Genomic DNA, 21,494 nt, shown 5'->3' on the forward strand with positions numbered 1-21,494 from the left:
CACTAATACCACATGGTGGTCTCTAGTAGCTTGTAACTGATTCACCGCTGTCATTTTACTGTAACCCCGCACTCGGACACCGACAATACGACACAGAAATTGCTTTGTCATTGCATACTACAGCCTCCCTACCTATGTATGTCCAAGCGGCTAATACCACAATCATGTCTCAAGTCGTTTGTAACTGAAGTACCTCTGCCACTTTACTGTCGCCCCGCAAATCACACTGACGATGCGACACAAAAATGCTTTTCGATAGCATACTAATGGCTCCCTGCCGATGCGTCACCAACAGACAAATACCGACGTCACGGCTTTAATAGCGTGTAACTGATATAGCACTGAATCTTTACTCTAGTCCCCGCACCCACATACTTATGATGCGACACATTAATTGCTACACAATTGCGTACTACTTGCTCTTTGAAAACGGATCTCCATAAAACTACATCCGCCCACTAGACTCTAATAGCTCGTAATTTATGCACCGCTGACACTTTACCGTAGTAACCGTCCCCTCACACTGACAATGCGACACAGAAATTGCATCGCGATTGCATACTACAGGCTCCCAGCCAAATTAGCTCCAAGAGATTAATACCGCCCTAAGGTCTCTAGTAGGTTGTAACTGATCTACTGCTGCCACTTTACTGTAGTCCCAGCACTCTCACACTCACTATGCGGCAAATGGTTCATATGGCTCTGAGCACTATGGGACTTAACATCTGAGGTCATCAGTCCCCTAGAACTTAGAGCTACTTAAACATTACTAACCTAAGGACATCACACACATCCATGCCCGAGGCAGGATTCGAACCTGCGACCGTAGCAGCCACGCGGTTCCGGGCTGCAGCGCCAGGAACCACTCGGTCACAGCGGCCGGTTAACGATGCGACACAAGAATTCCTTCGCTGCTGCATGCTACGCGCCCCAGCCAGTGTGTCTCCAGGATACTAATACCACTCTGAGGTCTCCAGTAACCTTTAACTGATGAACAGCTGCCACTTTACTGTAGTCCGTGCACCCTCACACTAACAATGCGACAGTGAAATTCCTTCGCGATTGCATACTACTGGCACTTTGTTGTCGTACCTCCAAGAAAAATGGGTCAAATGGCTCTGAGCACTATGGGACTTAACATATGTGGTCATCAGTCCCCTAGAACTTAGAACTACTTAAACCTAACTAACCTAAGGACATCACACACATCCATGCCCGAGGCAGGATTCGAACCTGCGACCGTAGCAGTCGCGCGGTTCCGGACTGCGCGCCTAGAGCCGCTAGACCACCGCGGCCGGCGTACCTCCAAGAGACTAATACCGCAATCAAGATACTAGTAGCATGAATCTGATGCACAGCTGACTCTTTACTGTAGTTCCCGCACCCTAACACTCATTAGGCATCACAGAAATTGCTTTGCAATAAAATACTGCAAGTTCCCTGCCGACGTATCTGCAAGAGTCCATTACCGCCCTCAGGACTCTAGTATCTTGAAACTGATGCACTGATGCCACTTTACTGCAATCCCGACAACCTCACACTGACAATGTAACGCAGAAATTCCAGCGCGATTGCTTACTACAGGCTCTTTGCTGCCATATCTCCAAAAGGTTAATACCGCCATCAAGATACAAGTAGCTCGTATCTGATGCATCGCTGTCACTTTACTGTAGTCCCCACACTGCCACACAGACGATGTGACACAGAAATAGCTTACCGATTATACTCTACATGCTCCTTGCCGAATTATCTCCGAGAGATTAAAACGCCCTAAGGTCTCTAGTAGCTTATAACTGATGCACCGCTGCCACTTTACTGCAGTCCCCGCATCGTCACACTGACTGACGATGCAACACAAAAATTGCTTCAAAACTGCACTACACACTCGCTGCCAACGGATATCCAAAACCCTAATTAAACCCTGACGTCTGTAGTAACTTGTCACTGATGTATTACTGCCACTTTATTGTGGTCACTGCACCCTCACACTGACGATGTGACACAGAAATTGCTTCTCGATTCCATACTACAGGCTCCATGCCACTGTATCTCCAAGAGACTAATTCTGATCTCAGGACTCTAGTAGCTAGTAACTGATGCACCACTGCCACTCCACCATAATAGCCCCCACACCCTCACACTGACGACGCAACACAGAAGTTGCTCTGCCATTGCGTACTACAGGCTCCCTTCTGACGTATCTCCAAGAGACTATTACCAGCCTTAGGTCTCTAGTACCCTAAAAATGATGCACCGCTGCCACTTTACTGTAGTCCCCACACTCTCACACTGACGATGCCATACAGAAATTACTTTGCGATTGCGTACTACAGGCTCCCAGCCAAATTACCTCCAAGAGATTAAAACCACCCTCAGGTTTCTAGTAGCTAGTAACTGATTCACCACTTGCCACTTCACTGTAGTCCCCGCAGCCTCACACTGACGATGCATCACAGAAATTGTTTGACAATAGCATACCACAGGACCCTTGCGACGTATCTCCAAGAGACTAAAACCCCCTAAGGCCTCTTGTAGTTTGAAACTGCCACTTTACTGTAGTCCCCACACCATCATACTGACGATGCGACACAAAAATTGCATTGCAAATGCACAATACAGGTTCCCTGCCGAAGTATCTGCAAGAGACTAAATTCACCCGCAGGATTCTAGGACCTTGTAACTAATGAACCGCTGCTACTTTACTGTAGTCCCCGCACCCTCGCACTGACAATGCAGGACAGAAATTGCTCCGTAACTGCATAATACAGACTCCTTAACAACGTATCCCCAGGAGACTAATTCAACCATCCGGTCTCTAGTAACTTATAACTGAAGCAATACTGCCACTTTACCATAGTCCCCGCACCCTCTCACTGGCGACACGACACAGAAGTTGCTTCACGATTGCATTCTACAGACTCTTTGCGTCGTATCTCAAGAGACTAGTAGTACCGAGCGAGGTGGCGCAGTGGTTAGCACACTGGACTCGCATTCGGGAGGACGACGGTTCAATCCCGCATCCGGCCATCCTGATTTAGGTTTTCCGTGATTTCCCTAAATCGCTCCAGGCAAATGCCGGGATGGTTCCTCTGAAAGGGCACGGCCGACTTCCTTCCCTGTCCTTCCCTAATCCGATGAGACCGATGACCTCGCTGTTTGGTCTCTCTCCCCAAAACCAACCAACCAAGAGACTAGTACCACACACAGGTCTATAGTAGCCTTTAACTGATGCACCGCTGCCACCTCATTGTAGTCACCGCACCATCGTACTGACAATCTGAGACAGAAATTGTTTCATGATAGCATACTACATGCTCCCTGCCGACGGATATCCAACAGACTAATGCCACCCTCAGGACTCTAATAGCCTGAAACCTCATACACCCCTGCCACTTTATCATAGTACGCACATCCTTACACTGACTGTGACACAGAAATTGAATCTCAACATCATTCTACTTACTCCCTGCCGAATTATCTCCAAGAGACTAAATCGCCTTCAGAGCACTAGTAGCTTGTTACTGATGCCCACTGCCACTTTTTGTGGTCGCGGCACGCTCACTTCAACGATGCGACAAAAAAATTGCTTTACAATTGCATACTACAGGCTCACTGCTGATGTATTTCCAAGAGATTAATGCCTTCTTCAGGAGTCTAGTAGCTTGTAATTGATGTAACGCCTCCACTTTACTGTAGTCCCCGCACTGTCATACTGACAATGCGACACAAAAATTGCTTTGCAAAAGCATAATACAGGCTCCCTTCCGACGTACCTCCAAGAGACTAAGCTTGAAACTGATGAACCGCTGCTACTTTACTGTAGTCCCCGCACCCTTACACTGACGATGCGAGTCACAATTTCCTTTGTGATATCATCCCACAATTTCCATTTTGACGGATCTCCAAGAGACCTTTGCCACCCTCAGGTCTATTGTAGCTTGTAACTAATACGTCGCTCCCACTTTACTGTAGTTCGCGCACCCTCACACTGATGATGCGACAGAGAAACTCCTTCGCGATTGCATACTACAGGCTTCCAGCCACCGTATCTTCAAGAGATTAATACATCCCACAGGTCTCTAGTAGCTTGTAACCGATGCACCGCTACCACATTAGTGTTGTTCCCACACCCTCATGGTGATTATGCGACACAGAAATTGGTTCACGATTGCATATTACAGACTCGCTGCCGAATTATCTCCAAGAAACTAATAACACACTCAGGTCTCCAGTAGCTTGTAACTGATGCACCACTGCCACAATATTGTAGTTTCGCACGCGCACACTGATGATGCAACACAGAAATTGCTTCGTGAATGCATAATAGTGGCTCGATGCCCATGTGTTTCCAAGAGACTAATGCCGTCCTCAGGACTCTAGTAGCTTCTAACTGATGCACCGCTGCCACTTTACTGTAGTGTCTGCACCTTCGTACTGCCAATGCTACACAGAAATTGCATCGTGATTTCTTACTACAGACTCCCTGTCGACGTATCTCCAAGAGCCTATACCGCCCTCGGGTCTCTGGTAGTTTGTTACTGATGCATCACTGCCACGTTATTCTAGTCGCTGCACCCTCACACTGACAATGCGACACAGAAATTGTTTTGCGGTTGCATAATGCAGGCTCCCTGTCGACGTAACTCCTAGTGATTCATACCGCCCTCAGGTCTCTATTGGACAGCAAAAACGAAAAACAAATAAAATCATTTCTTTTCCGGGGAAGTCGAATGACATGGAGTGGAAGATCTGCTGAAGAAATTAGGATTAGTATATCCATGGGAAAGAGACTATTTGGATACGTGAAGAAGTTACTAACACGTAAAAAAGGTCGAATGGATCTGAGGAAGAGCTGTGCAAAATGTTGTGTGTGGAGAGTAGTGTCATACAGCATTGAATCATGGACTGTAACTAAGAGAGAATAAATACGTTGAGAAAGTTTTCAAATGTGGCTATGGAGAACAATGCTTAAGGTGAAGTGGACTGAAGACTTAAAACTAAAGAATTAATGAAGAAAACATGGATAAAAAGAATATTATTGGAAGTGATCAGAAAAAGCAAAAAAAATTTTTGACTATGATGTGCTGTGTAGAAACTGTCAGCAACAGTGGATTTTAGAAGAAAAGTGGTAGTAATGAGACGACGAGATAAGTAGAGAATTGGAATGATGGACGACGTTATCTAAGGACGAATATACGAATAGTTGAAGGAAGATGCTGAGAGCAGGACACGATGCAGAGCCTTAGTTTGAAACCTGGAATAAGACATACTCGTGTACGCTAAACTAGAAGTATGGACTAAAACAAGAAAAAAAGTCCTGTAAACTTGGGCCTTAAAGTGCATACGTTGAGAATGATGAACACCTCTTCATCTTCGTTACTGCGAATCCCTTCGACCGCAAGCTCTTTGCCTTACATATTTTGAGAGATCATAGTAGGGACCAAAACATAATGTCCAGTAAACATGGGATCTAAAATACATACCCTGAGAGTTATGAACACTTGCTCATCTTCGCGACTGTAGAACACATCTTATCTTCTGAATAAGTGCTCTTAAGGTATGCATTTTAGAGCCCTGTTTACTGGACATTTCCGACTTGTCTTTGGTCCATACAACCACCTCCCAAGATATGGAACTCTTTTTCTAAGATCCTGCATAAGCGGAGCAGAGACGGGTGGGGAATCATTCTAGCGACGAAACTATACGCGAATTGGGAAATCCAAGCAACTTTGGCAAAGGGGAGATTATTGTGAAACGACCAGTGGGCAACAAGGTGTTGTATGTGACGCCTTATCACAGAAAGTGGGGAACGGAGGCTTGCTTTTTCTGTGAAGCACGGCAGGCCACGGCCTGGGGCATATGTGACGAATCAGTACAATGCTGGTGCGGGCACGAGCGTTTCGGGGCACACTGCACTTTGTTGAACAGCAAATCGTTCTTCCCTTGTTGTCCCAACGAAATAGTCCATTACGGTTGTAGTTGACACAGGATCATCGAGATTGGAAAGCTGATCAGTGTAAGCGTGTCGCCTAGCCGAATGAGTCACGTTTCTTGTCACACCAGGGCAATGATCTTGCTCGGATACGAAATCGTCCAGGCAAAACGCTTCTCGAAACATGCGCCGTGGCGCGGACCCAGGCGGGTGAGGACAGTATTATGCTGTGGGAATATTCAGCTGCGCTTGCACGGAGTGGGCAACGGCCTTGCCGCAGTGGATACACCGGTTCCCGTGAGATCACCGAAGTTAAGCGCTGTCGGGCGTGGTCGGTACTTGGATGGGTGACCATCCAGGCCGCCATGGGCTGTTGCCATTTTTCGGGGTGCACTCAGCCACGTGATGCCAATTGAGGAGCTACTCGACCGAATAGTAGCGTCTTCGGTCAAGAATACCATCATAACGACCGGGAGAGCGGTGTGCTGACCTAACGCCCCTCCTATCCGCATCCTCCACTGAGCGGTTCGATGGTCCCGGTAGGCCACTCGTGGCCTGAAGACGGTGTGCTTGCACGGAGTATTTGGGAGTAATCGAAGGCTCCAGCACAGCAGTGGACTACGTGAACATTATTGTGGACCACCTGCATCCCTTCATGTTCAAAACCTCCCCCAGCAGTTATGGCATCGACCGATAGGATAATTGTTAAGTCTCACAAGGCCAAAATCATGCTATAATTGTTTGAAGAGCTTGATAGTGCAGTCACGTTGATGTTTTGGCTGACAAATTTGTCTGGTCTGAAGGCGACGGACCTCAATTTTAGGACGCTACCGGGCGCCAGCCTCGGGTCCTCAAAGCACCGGCCCGTAGTTAACGGCAACTGTGTGACCTGTGAGCACGTATCTGGTGCCCCACTTTTATCCCTAGAAGAAAGCTAATCGGTATCCTTCTTTCGCAAATGACTTCATCTGTGAGATTTCTTTTGCAAACATCGTCACCACGATTCTCTCTTCCAGCCTGACCTAAGGAGAAACATTACCCGATACTAACTCGCGACTACTCCTAATCTCCTCCGCGATCCTAAATCTTCAGTAGAGCAGGCGGATCGAGAACAAGCTGACCTCGCCGGATTATCGCTCGATTTGCATCGCATCCTCTAGCTCTTCCATATTTCCATAACTATGTAGCTCTTCCATACTTGTAGCCGGAAATGCGTTGTGAAATTTATCATTGGTATCTGTTCCGCTTGCACTTTACTTTTTTTCTGAAAATTTGCTTTTACTCCTTTCATTGCTTCTTCGATATACGAGACAAACTGTGAATTCGATCCTAACAGCTTTAACACGAATTTGAATGGTTCAAACTGGTGTGAGGCACGCCTTTTTACTCTTCTGGCTTTCCTGTAGGGATGGCGCTGATCGTTGAAACAACCGGTTCTCAGTTATATCGTTTTTATCCCACGCTAGTGTGGCTTGCCTGTTAAAACCGCTCAAAATAACCGGTTTATGAAATTTTCGGTTTTTACTCCTGTTATTTCCTCTGTAACACGCAGAAATAGAAGACTGAAAAATTTTGACTCACGCAAGTTCATGATACTTAGAATCAAAATATTAAATTAAATAGACAAATAAAAGAAAATTTAGTCCGGCCACTGTTCGCTCTCTTTCCAGAAGGTGATGACTAGTTAAATACTACTAAAAATCAGCAGTATTCTCCTATTGATTGTATTTTTTGGAACTGCCCAAAAATAATATTGTAATAGGGTATTATGCCGCTATTTGGGCTTTACAAAGGCCGAAAAACTGAGGCTGAAGGACTGTATCTTTCGTGTTAATTAGTTCGTTTCCAAGGACTGCAAGGAGATAAAGGCATATTTTGTAGACACAGGCAGCTGTTCAGCTACATTCTATTTTAGTTGTACACTGGAATGAATTGCTTATAAGTTTTTAATTTATTACTATTACCATAACTTCTTTCCTCTTTTATTATTTTTTGAGAAGGGCAAGCCAATTTTTAATAAATGTTGCCTTCTTTGCTTTTCGGCCTCTTTTGTCCGCAGTTGCACATATACAAGTTGCGTAGGTTAATTACTGTCTTTTGCAACTGTAATAAAATTTTTCTGAAGACCAGAAGCGTTTCGCTTTATTCTAGAACGTCTTCACTGGTCACTGTAACAATATGGCTTTTGTCTTACAATTTTGTTTGTTATGATCTTCAACAGTTCGCATTCTTTACTTACTGCTATAAATAGTTTTTACTCTTTTCGTTACGGTTTTTTTCGGTAGTTTACTGGATTCTTCTTCGTCTTCCACGCAGATGTGTTGAGATTTTGCACACACCACTTTCACAGCGCTAAATATATCTACGTTGGCAAGAATCATTGTCCTCTCGCCATTTCGTGTGTTTTGTTTTGCTATGGTGGGATGCGTTCGTCTCCTGTTTGTTTTGGCAGTGGTGGAACGTTTGCTATCTCTCTGTGGGTGTCCATATTTTCCGACTAGGGAGAGGAAAAGAGACAGCGAGTACATTTGTATTTTATTTTATTTTAAAATGGGGACGATTATCTTTGTCTGTGTGTGTGTGTGTGTGTGTGTGTGTGTGTTTGTGTGTGTGTAAATTACTGTATAGACCAGGTGGGGTAACTCTTGCACACTGCACGCCCACACGTACCTTAAGCCACGACACACGGCACAGAGAAATTACCGTCTCAGTAGTCCTGTACCAATTCTTATTGCATGTGTTTCTTGCTTGTTTATGTAGGCAATCCTATTAAAATAACGTTGATCGATTTTCACATTTTTTATAATAACGCAACACCTAAAACCAATGTAAAATTTACGAATAAAAGTTACTCCTTTTTTTAAAAAAGAAACGTTTATTTACAAGCGAATAATTTTAGCATTGCTGCTATGGCTAACCGATCTTTCGGTCTTTTTACTCGGTTATTATTAAAAAATAAAAAGCGTGTTGTAACCGATACCAGACAAATACCAAGAAATACCGGTTTTTCAGAACTAAAATACTGGTATCGGTTGTGGCCGGTCGGTTTTCCCATCCCAGAAGCTATCCTGTTTCATCGGCAACCATGATGCGCGTAACGCCTCTCACAACTATGAGCAGGAGGCATCCCTGAGCATAATATTGGACTGGTGGATGCACAATAATGTCTGATGTTAACGGTGAACATTAATTCTAACCTTGATACGTTTTTCTCAAATACCATCCTGCATGAGATACTTTGTTTCAGATACTTTAAACACGTGTTGCATTGAGCGAGCGTCACAAAACATTTTTTGTTCTGTTATTCGATCTCTCAGTAATTGCAGTCAGATGCAATAGAAATATTTGTGACAGCTCACGACGTATCCCGCCGCTCTCCATTTTGAGACTTCCTACTAACGTGCCGAAAGTGCAGCTGTAAAGTGCAAATCTTCTGCTTAGTCAGTATTGTGTGTTTTGCTAATTCTAACGAATGTCCCGAAAACTAATGAAAGTCTAAACTAATTTTAACTTCAAATGCAAATTTATGCTGCTAATTAAATTACTAAGATGAAATAATTACATTATAAATTACAGTAGCAATTTTGAATTACAATTACGATCATAAATTATCCAGTGTCGCTAAAACTAACGAAATCATTTATTAATTTTAAATTACAGCTAAGAATTTAAACTACAGTTCAAACATCAATTAAGCGCTTCTGCCTACCAAACCTGCACCACCACAAAAGACGACAACGAATTTTACTTATCGCGCATATACACTATAGTAAGAAAAATACATTAACAAATCTGTGATGATTTTCGAGCATACATACTACGAAATATATCTGGTATGGCCCAGAAACCTAAATAACAGAATAAGATGAACGCACAAGTATTTTGTAAGCACTCTCCTCAATCTCCTTTGTACACAAAATTTTCCCAGTATCCTGTTGATGAAACAAGGTCTGCTTACTCACGACTGAGCCACTGCGGTCGTTCCGTTTCATATGCGTACAAAATGTTACACCAAGATATTGGAATCAGTTAACTGATTCCAGTTTAGACTCACTGACATTTTCTTCGTTTTGTGACGTCGGGAGTTTTTCATTAGTGCACATGTTAAGCAAGTTGCTGATCACTGTACCACATTGAAGTCTTCTCAAGACGCCCTTGGATGTCTGTGCACCTTTGTTCAGATGGAGCTTCATTATACATAATGCATCATCTGCAAAGAGCCTGAGGTTACTATTATTACGCTGTGCCAGCTCATTAATATACAACATGAAGGGCAACAGTCTCAGTACACTTCCCTGTATCAAACCTGACTTGACTTCTACTTCTGTTGCTGACACCGACCTCCTAGACAAGAAACACCAAACTAATGACAAATATTGTGTCATACACTTATTGTCACACTTTTGTTAATAAACATTGAAGTGGCATCATGTCAAATCATTTTTAACATTTATATTTAAATGTATAACTATTTATTCTTGCCCACCACTGGCTTAAGGGGATAAAAGAAAATGATTATGTTATTTTTCTCAACTAGTTTGGTCCCTTAATTTGTATTTAAGTTTTTTAAAGTCAAATTAATCAGTGCAAATTTTGCTTCCGCTGTGTTAACGCTAGGCACAATGAAGCAAATATTTTTTAATGACTGGCGTGGTTCTAAAATAATTATACCTAGGAGACGTGTTTTTAAGGACATAATTTATACCGAAAACACATGATACTGTGGAGCCGCCGTTGATAGTATTGAGACAGCACCGATATGAGGCTGATGTCATATTGTGCTGACGTTACGATCGCTTCACAAATGAAGCGTTCAAGTGTGTTCGATGACGGTGTGGTGAATAACATTAATAATTAACATGAAACAACAATTTTTCTTATTTAATTCAACTAACAACGTCGTCACGGGAGGAATATAAAAGTTAAATTACAGCTCCTCATTTACTGGTTTAGAAAATGTTTTTAGAATAAGTTCATTTACTATCCTCTAGAATGTATCATGCAAATACTCAAATGAATAACAGTCCTATTCTGTTATGACTAAAGTGTATAGATCAAAAAATAAAAATTTCCAAGGGATATTTTTAAGTGTGTTTATCAAAAAACACATAAAATATTTTAAATTTTGTCGATAGTACTGACGTAATTAGATATCACTGTATTCTACTGATTTCATCCCCGTTTGCCAGTCACTGAATTCGAGTGCATTAATTCATTTCATATACAGTCGTGCTCAAAAGTGTCCGAACGACCTGAATTTCATTTCGCTGGATTCGCATGCAACCCACATAACGCAGCTGTCTAGCAGGTCCTCTAATCGCTCCTTGGTACAGTTGTTTGACTGTTGAAAATGGTTCCAACAAGTCACCACTAGAAAGCACTGCTCTGTATCGCAGTAACTCAAGATATAAAGAAATACTACGATACTACAAATATCAGGGAACACCTTATCACAGATAAGATTGTCCTTAAGGCTTGTAAGCTCACATTTATTACAATAGATGACATACCTGAAATGTTACCACTCTAATTATTACGTCAGATAGGTAATGCACGTAGTACGTTCGTCGTATTCATGATTTCCTCTTCAAAGTAACATACCGTACTTATTATTAAACACAAAATGACATTAAAAATTTAAGTTATACACGAGCAGCTAGTTGAGAATATGTATGACCTTCAAATAATACGACGAACCGTCACGTTCTGCATATGGATTCAAACACAGGTCATGCAGACTAAGCAAAGATTTCGTGACTGACGGAAACTAACAGTCATTCCTGATTAGGCATACAGAGAGTGATATACCTCGATTTTACACAGTATCAATTAGCAAATACCAACTTTAAATTACATAACGCAAAACGTTTTTATCGGACGCGAATTCCTACCCAGCACCTATTGTCCCTGTTAATGAACTACGAGAGATGTTAAATATTGTTTCTTAACAAGTAACTTACTTGAAATGCCGTGAGGTAAACCTTTGTGTTGGACAGGGATTGGAACCCAGAATGTAATAAGATAGATATCGAAGCACACTCAACTGTGACATATCGCATTTTCTTGGCAGTAGCTAGATGTTTTAACTGATATGACGAGACGAAATATTAATTTTTTCCTTCCCAGGACTCCAACCCGGCACCTATCGCTGTTATATTCTAGAGAAAACGAACGTTAAATATGGGTTTGTTGCACCAACAGCGACATGTGAGCATGTTTGAACTATAAATAATATGACGAAGAGTTCAGTGGTGACTGGGAATAGAGCTCCACACATAACGTTGTTGACTACACACAAAGAGACGCCAGCTACAAAATTTTTCTCCGCCAGCAGCTCGGAATAACATCTTGAACTTACAGTGATCTCGCAAATAGTTCTGTGTCTCACTGGGAGTCAAAAACGTCAAATATCGTTAGTGTGGACAACTAATGAAAATACATTAAACATCGAAATTATTATCCACCAGCAGATAGGTGTTCTCATGGTAGATCTTGATAATACATAATGAAATCTTTAGCGCCGGGCCAGGATTCGAACCAATTCACGCCCAATATGTGGAGACGTTGCGGAATCTGCAGTTTTGAACAGACAACAAATAGTAGCCGAGCTGTATTGTCACGAAGGGAACAAATTCCGCGTTAAGGGCGGTCTGAGTTGCATTCCCAGTTCAGAACCAATTTTATCTACATACAGAAGCTCAGATAAAACATGGAATAAGTGTCCTGCGATCCTACATAGCGCTTGTTTCGTTACTAGAAATAAATAACTAGTATAAGAAAGGTTACTGGTGATAGAGTTTCTATATGTCACCGCTCCATACTTTATTGTGGCTCAACCTAATGTCTACTTGGTTGAGAAGGAATATCATTTTTAAAGTGAATTTCAGACCACAATGCCATTATATATCCTTTACTTGGTGTACCCAGAAGAGAATGGAATCTGTCCCTCCCTATCTAAAATCACAGACCGAAGTTGGAATCGAACCCAGACCATAGATATATGAACCTATTATCAGCTCAACAGACCACCAAATCCTCTCCTGAGTGGCTCATTTTTCTATCATAACGCCGTTGTGCCACACTGACTGAGAATTCTGACACACAGGCTCCCTGTATCAATTTGCAGCATGTACAGTAAATTCATTTACTTGATTGACCGAATCACCATGAACTAGATGCCTCGGCTACCCAGTGCATACATTCAACTTTATTTTGCAATTACCGAAATAAAATCACGTAACTGTCACCTACACAGAACTGCCAACAGTGTAGGATGCAGAAATTTAAATAGGAAGTGTTCCTTTCCACTTAACCTACTGAGCGCTATCTGTTTGTTGAAAATGTCGTGCAGTGCAAAAGAAAAGGTATAACTGTTTGTCTCTCATAAGTATTGACGCGGCCATATGCATTATCCCACACCGCTGTGGAATGCAGAAGTTCTGGAGCAATTGTTCCTGACTTCTGGAGCTGTTATAGCTACGTGTCGCGCACGGTAGATAAGATGTCTCGAGTTCGAGTACATTCACTGCTATATATTTTTAAAACGCAATTCTGCTGTCTGCTAAAGTTATCAATCTAATGGAACTTGTAACACAATTCTCTTAACTTCTCAACCAAAAATACTCGCATGTGAGAACAGGGCTAACTTCTGCAACATTTTATTCTTTTCAGGTTTAATAGACAATCAGGCAGCAGACGCATCTCGAAACTTTAGTGTTATGTATGGGGAGAGCGCATCGTGCCAAAATACGTCAGAAAAGTATTTTCTAGATTAGATGTCGTCTGGTAGTGGCATTTTATTCTTCTTCATACCTTGTTTGACAGCTTTAACTCAGAACAAGTTTTATACATGCATGTAATCAATAAACCGCATGTGCATTTTCAGACTGTTATAGATAACATCAGAGAATTCGCATATATCGTTGATTATTAATTTCTCTCTCGTGTTTACTATTGTTTTAACAACACTAAAGGAAACCTTACGAAAATTGTGAGCTGTATTATAAGAAATAAAACTACCCACAATAAACTTACGACGAAAGTCTGTTTTTATAAAACTGAGTATCTGTTCACGATCCTCTATCGACACGAATTGGTAAAATACTACTCACTTAGGTTTTGATTGGGTCTGTGTTTAATTGGTATGCTGTGTCATATTCAAGAGGTATGCAAATGTGGCATTTCATAAATAAAGTTCTGTATTCCTAGAAACCCAAAATTTGCTTGTCACCAGCGGAAAGAGGCGTTACCGGTTGTGCAGCATTGTAAGTTTTTCGCCATTGCACTATGAGCCGAAAGTATTTTCTTGCGATTTCCTTATCGATGTTTGATCTGACTGTTTGTAGCTCTTTCACAGAAGGGATAAAAACGCTACAGTCAGTGAGACTGGAACTGCGAACCATAACAGACGCTTTTTTACAGGCCAGAACGTTAGCACAGAGCTGGCGGAGAAGTATGTGGCTTCGCTTCCTCTTACGAGACCAATAGTGGCTAGAACTCGTAAACCGCTATTTGAAGGACGAGATTAGTTGCGATTTCCATGTGCAACGACTAGCCTGGGCTGAAAACCGTAAATTTACAATCTTTTGTTACACCTCAAGCGATAATAACTCAGATTATTCAATGGAAATGACAGGTAAAATCAAGTGAACTTTGAGACTTACTTCCGTGCACACCAGGGAGTAACTCGTCGATCACAGAGTTGCCAAACATACATTGCCTTGTTGGCAAATCTCAGTTACAATACCAGCAGGAAGAAGACGAACCGATGTGATCTTATAGCGGACTGGGAAGTGACCATAGCTGGTGTCTCCAAGTCGCGGCTGCTACGGCCTGGAATACGTAATGCGTCTGATTCGCATTTCTGTAACTAGGTTTAGGGACTGGAGCGTAGTGACTAACAATACTCAGAACTGACTGCAAACTACGCACCATAAATCAGTAACTCTCATAGTTGTTTTTATATTTCTTTCGTAAGTGTACTCAAAACTAAGAAACTCATTCACAGACGTTTTCGGGCCTCGCCGATGGTCGAGCACAACAAACCAATAAAAATAAACAAAGGATATGTGCGTGTGTGTGTGTGTGACAGAGAGAGAGAGAAAGAGAGAGACAGATAAAAATCAAAAAGAATGAGAGAGAGAGAGAGAGAGAGAGAGAGAGAGAGTAAAAAAATGTAAAGAAATTGAATCATGGTACGTAAAGAAATCATTCATTAAAATGACACGTTCCACATCATTACGAAATATCGTATTCATGATCTATGAAACAAGAATTAATCTAATGTAATCTAATCTAATCATATCATATTGATGACTAGCCATGAAGAGTCATGAATTACCGAAATTTTTGTTAATACCAGTAACCAAATCAAAACTTGAAAATACAAGACGACATTTTTTGTAATAAACCGGGACTTCTGCCAAGACCCTTTAGTCCCTGTTAATTAACCACGAAAGATGTCTGATATACCTCTATTCTGAAGTAACGAAGTGTGCATGCATTTAAAGATGAAGTGCATGATGTGAAGTTCTGTGAAAGAGATAAGAACCCAAAACGGTCCTTTCCCTGTCTACGGAATCCTTTTCATGTTAATATTAAACCATCAGCAATTACTCGTAGATTACATTAAAACTAAAGTAATTGATGAAGACGTTACTTGATAACAAAAACGCGCTGCCTTTCTTCATTTACTTGCGCCTAGAAATGGCTATCGAATACTGCCAAACCAAAAGGCAACAGATCTTACTGCCTTCCGATATACGTCGCTGTCAGTTCTTCCATATGATTTGGTCGATATGACCTGTTTCAAGTTGTGTATGACAGACAATATTTTAGAAAATCAATTGTTTTCCTTTGCAATAAACAGAAAGATTTTCATTCTAAGCTATCCAAGTAGAAAATTTTCGCAATATTAGTTCAAATTTAATATTCGCTTCTATAATGTAGGAAAGTATTTCACAGTTGCAAAACTCGCATCCGACTCATTGACCTTACACTTAGTCGCTGACCATAAATTCTAGCTCAGAGTGACATCAGATTAAGTAACCTAATGTAGCGAAGACTGTTTGCCAGTACTCTTTCTCGCCGGAAAATACGCAATTCACTCATTGGGCTCCATAAGTACACTGTAACAGTAATTTCTGTGTGTATGCAATGCATATGGATTAGAATTTAGTGGTGCTCACACCTGTATACAATATGCCTGACCTAAACGGGTCCTTTATCATTACAGGCCCTAGGCAGTGCAACATCATACTGACAACAATAATGTGCTTATACTGACAACCTGACTGTTCGTTTTACCTGATTTTGTAATCATTTAAATAAAATAACATGACCTTCCAGTGGGAGACATTTCGTCCCTCTTTTCCTTCTGTGAAATTTGTCAGTAAGCTTTTTACCGTCCATCCAGCGAAATGCGGCAGAGTACGGCCGATAAACGATTCACAAACCACGATTTAGTGCCGTTAAGACGATTTCTTTAAACATTGTCGTAGCTGAAGGAATTTAGTTTCGTCTTAAATCGTCTCAAGCAGTAATGTTCACAGACATCTTAAATAGGAAAAAGCTCATTATCCAGATACGAAGGTTGTAATACAAACTTCCCACAGTTTGTGTCAGCTTGGGCTTTTCGTCTGATAGCACTGCGTAAGTATTTTGTCTATGAGGTATCACAAGTAGTGTTTCTGTAGCTGTGGGAATCATTGGGTGAAAACGAATTTAACACCAATGAGTACAGTCCTGCTAAATATTCAAAATGATTATCAACCTAAGTCTGAGTTCATCCGCAAACTGAGGCGAATTTATAATATTGAAGCTGGACTGTGTATCCTTGTCTACCTTGAGTGGGCATTGAAAGGCGTTTACATACACGTATACAATACTAAGAATACTTCGAACGCTATAGTTAACATTGCTCTGATAAACTACTTTTGTTTCTAATTTTTCTGGGTCTTCAGCGTGCAATATGTGTTGTAGATACAGTCTTAGAGCAAAAAATTGACCGCCGAGTCGTTCAAGTAAGGTGGGCAATACAGTCGTGCTCCTCTCAGAATCCTACGTCCGGCGATAAGCTCGATCTGGCAACACTGTAGACTGCGGCACTTCCCAGAGGAAGTCTTGACTTCAGTCTTAGTACGTTATTCTTGACTACGACCGTAGCCTTGAGGTTTGCCGGCACGGTAGCTCAGCGTGTTCGGTCAGAGAGCCGGTTGGCCTTTGTAATAAAAAAACTGAGTGCCACGATCAACAAACTAACTTGAACGGATGTCACTGTGACGTCCGCAACGACCAAACACAACGATCTACAACGAACAAAATAAAAAAAAATGAGGTAAAACCCAAGACTAGCTAATACGACGTCTGGTAACTAAAAGCACACGTCGACAAAGTTTTTATCGCCCCTTTCCTCTCGGTGCTGAAGCTATGAGTGTAATTCAAGCTAATCTACAATAGATTTCGCTTTCTGTCACACTGGTAATAACAGTTTGGTCCAACAATGTTTTAGCGAAAGATTTCTTTGCCGACCATCTGCCTCTGAACACCACATGCGTCTGAGTTCTCTGGGACCCGTTTACTGCCTACCGGCGGGTTCTGCGGCACTGCATTGTCTCGCCTTCTGCCGACAACGTCTGCTCCACTCCGCACTCTCCACCATGTAAAATGCATTAATAATGTTGAGTGGTGACCCATAAAATCTGTCTACGATTTGTGTTTCACTCTTGATAGCAAAGGAGGCACAAAACCGTTTTTATTTGATGATTATTTTATTACACTAGAATGCAATACATCAATGTGGCACAGAATTAATTTCATTGTTTCTGATCCAGTGCACTACAATTAAAGCGTCACATTCTGTTCTTTTTCCTTTCACGGGAGGTTCCTCAAATAATTTATTATTCTCACGGATTCATATGTGTTACTCAAGGCACAGAGAGTAAATGCAATGTAATGTGTTTGATTTCTTTCTTTGATTCTCTATGGTAAATGGATGCAAAAGATTGTGTCAATACCTATCTGAACCTGTTCTATAGCTACTCAGGCAAATTGCTTGTTTTGAGGTCTATGCCTTAATTAATGGAGAAGTGAACGCTGTTCACAAGTGATATTTAAAATATTCAATTGCTTTTAAGGAGACAAAATTGCCCATATTTGAAGCTACCCAGAGAAAAAGTAAGTTGCTAGAGCCGCTGTTAGCAAATGTCTGCAGGGAGTTCCTAATTGCAACTTTGTAAATTTAGCATAGAGGCCCTATAGTAATCAAGAGGTTCATTTCCTTCATACTTATCACCCTGGCATGTGAGTCTTAAATGAAGAATGCCGGCCGGTGTGGCCGTGCGGTTAAAGGCGCTTCAGTCTGGAACCGCGTGACCGCTACGGTCGCAGGTTCGAATCCTGCCTCGGGCATGGATGTGTGTGATGTCCTTAGGTTAATTAGGTTTAAGTAGTTCTAAGTTCTAGGAGACTGATGACCACAGATGTTAAGTCCCATAGTGCTCAGAGCCATTTGAACCATTTTTTTTAAATGAAGAACAATATTGAAATTCGTATCGCTGATAGTCGATTCGAATTTCTTCAGAGACGCTGGCATTGCGAAGCAGCTTGGCAGTCAGAAAGCCAAGATGACCATTAACACAACTTACTGAGTCGAGTTACCAAGAGGATTTGATGTGTAAAGGTTTTCTTCCGATTTCGATACAGAATTTTTTCTGGAAATTCGCAGCTCCATAAAATATATCAGAAAAAAAAAGCTCACATACGCTGGCCCCTACCACGGCTAGAACTGACGACTGATTGCGCCGTTCTGACCCGAGACACGGGCTGTAGCACCGGGCTACAGTCACACTGCTGCCTGTACGCGCCTCTCTTCATGGTATTTGTCGCTCAGCCTCATAACGCATCGTGAAAGATAATAAAAGTTGTCACTTATGTGAAGAATAGCATTTCTTTAGACAAAAAAATTGAATTTTCTGTCTCAGTGTCTTAGTTTACATGAGGATTATATAGCACGAGTCATTCAAATGGAAAGGGAGTATCAAGTGAATTTAGCGAGTCAATTGAGTACCATACGCGGAAGTGATTGCACTGTCACAGTGTTGCCTAATGTTTGTGACGATGTTGCCAATTCTCAGCTGTGCTAGGAACATCTCTCTGGTGGTATGTCAGGAGAATCCCGTGCTCGTGTCATAGGAGGATATGGAGAGGAGGCGCGGGGTTTGGTTAATATGGAGCGTTTTTCTCCTACCAGTTGTGTCAAACAATCAGTATCTTCCATCACGATTACAGTTTCCTAAAAAATATATACGAATAAAACACTTACCTTGTTACTTTGTGACAAAAGATTATTTCAGTACAATAAAAAGTCTTTGGAAATCACTTACGCCCACCTGTCACAAAAGTAAGATAACAAACACTTTGCACCTCGAAATCGATTGCACCTATGTGCAGTCTTGTGACGTTTAAATAAATCGTCTTAACGGCACTAAATCGTGGTTTGTGAATCGTTTATTGGCCGTACTCTGCCGCATTTCACTGGTTGCAAGGCAAAAGGCTTACTGACAAATTTCACAGAAGGAAAAGTGGGACAAAATGTCTCCCACTGGAAGGTTATATTGTTTTATTTAAATGATTACAAAATCAGGTAAAACGAACAGTCAGGTTGTCAGTATAAGCACAATACTATTGTCAGTATGATGTTGCACTGCCTAGGGCCTGTAATGATAAAGGACCCGTTTAGGTTCAAATGGTTCAAATGGCTCTGAGCACTATGGGACTCAACTGCTGATGTCATTAGTCCTCTAGAACTTAGAACTAGTTAAACCTAACTAACCTAAGGACATCACAAACATGCATGCCCAAGGCACGATTCGAACCTGCGACCGTAGCGGTCTTACGGTTCCAGACTGCAGCGCCTTTAACCGCACCGCCACTTCGGCCGGCGGACCCGTTTAGGTCAGGCATATTGTATACAGAAGTGAGCACCACTAAATTCTAATCCTTATGCATTGCATACACACAGAAATTGCTGTTACAGTGTACTTATGGAGCCCAATGAGTGAATTGCACATTTTCCGGTGAGAAAGAGCACTGGCAAGCAGTCTTCGCTACATTAGGTTACTTATTCTGGTGTCACTCTGAGGTAGAACTTATGGTCAGCGACTAAGTGTAAGGTCAATGAGTCGGATGCGAGTTTTGCAACTGTGAAATACTTTCCTACATTATAGAAGCGAATATTAAATTTGAACTAATATTGCGAAAATTTTCTACTTGGATAGCTTAGAATGAAAATCTTTCTGTTTATTGCAAAGGAAAACAATTGATTTTCTAAAACATTGTCTGTCATACACAACTTTAAACAGGTCATGTCGACCAAATCATATGGAAGAATTGACAGCGACGTACATCGGAAGGCAACAAGATCTGTTGCCTTTTGGTTTGGCAGTACTCGATAGCCATTTCTAGGCGCAAGTAAATGAAGAAAGGCAGCGCGTTTTTGTTATCAAGTAACGTCTTCATCAATTACTTTAGTTTTAATGTAATCTACGAGTAATTGCTGATGTTTGATATTAACATGAAAAGGATTCCGTAGACAGGGAGAGAACCTGTTCTTGAGAAACTGCTTCTATAGTGACCAAAGGCATCAAATGATCTTCAAGTGCAGTGTTCCAGTAGCGGTATGAAGAAAATGATGGTAATAATGACGGTAATAATTGAATTATCCGGTAACTTCACACTTCACAGTGGATTTTCTGGAACTAAGAAATTTGATGAATTTGTGAAAATTTCAAAATGGCTTCACATCGAGCCTATGATGCCTAGAAGAGTCTTTACATCCTGCTGACATGAGAATAGCATAATCTCCGCTTCAGAAGCTTGCTTCTACTTAACCATTTAATATACTCGCGTTTTTTCCACAGTGACTAATTTTGTAAGCTAAGCACATAATTCGTTACAGCACACTCCTGGGGCTGGGAAATGTGGCCACAATGGTCTGGTGGAACGAACTATCACAGGTGCAATGCGTGGGTTCAGGCATTGACTTTTAATAGGCATAAACAGATTTACTTTACGCCTGGTAATATCAAGAGAAAGACGTTATAATCCAGAATCCGCATTAAACATCACGTTCCTTCATTACCAACTGGGCAGAGCCGGTTTACGTTGGGAAAAGACATAGCGTAAGTCATGGTAAACAGAAATACAGTTGCCAGTAAACTTACTTACATTAGAAAATTTTATTTTATTTGATGAACCGATAGCCATTTAAACGAACAGGGCTCTTACTTTACTTGTACTTGATTGAACTAGAGACGTAGAAAAATTTGGTGCTGGAATGTGATTCGAATTCGTATGTCCTCTTTCGAGTATCTGAATCTCTCGGAACAGTATAGTTCAATCATTTCGTTCCTTTACTCAAGACTGCAATCTTCTCTAGGTCTCCTCCAAAGGTGTGTCCGAATCCTGATTCAGTACAAAAATATTCATAATTTCATTTCAAGCCCTATCACGCGTACACCGGCCTGTTTGTGAAAATTAACGTACATTTTTAATGTCTGTTCAT

The 21,494-nt window shown here is 41.5% G+C and overlaps 1 pseudogene; it reads left to right on the forward strand.

Annotated features, from left to right (window-relative positions):
* The first annotated feature begins 6,193 nt into the window (after positions 1–6,193).
* On the forward strand, positions 6,194–6,311 carry LOC126413710 (5S ribosomal RNA; annotated as a pseudogene).
* The last annotated feature ends 15,183 nt before the right edge of the window (positions 6,312–21,494 follow it).

The sequence above is a fragment of the Schistocerca serialis genome, chromosome 7, assembly GCF_023864345.2.
Source record: "Schistocerca serialis cubense isolate TAMUIC-IGC-003099 chromosome 7, iqSchSeri2.2, whole genome shotgun sequence".
In the NCBI taxonomy this organism is placed as follows: Eukaryota; Metazoa; Arthropoda; class Insecta; order Orthoptera; family Acrididae; genus Schistocerca; species Schistocerca serialis.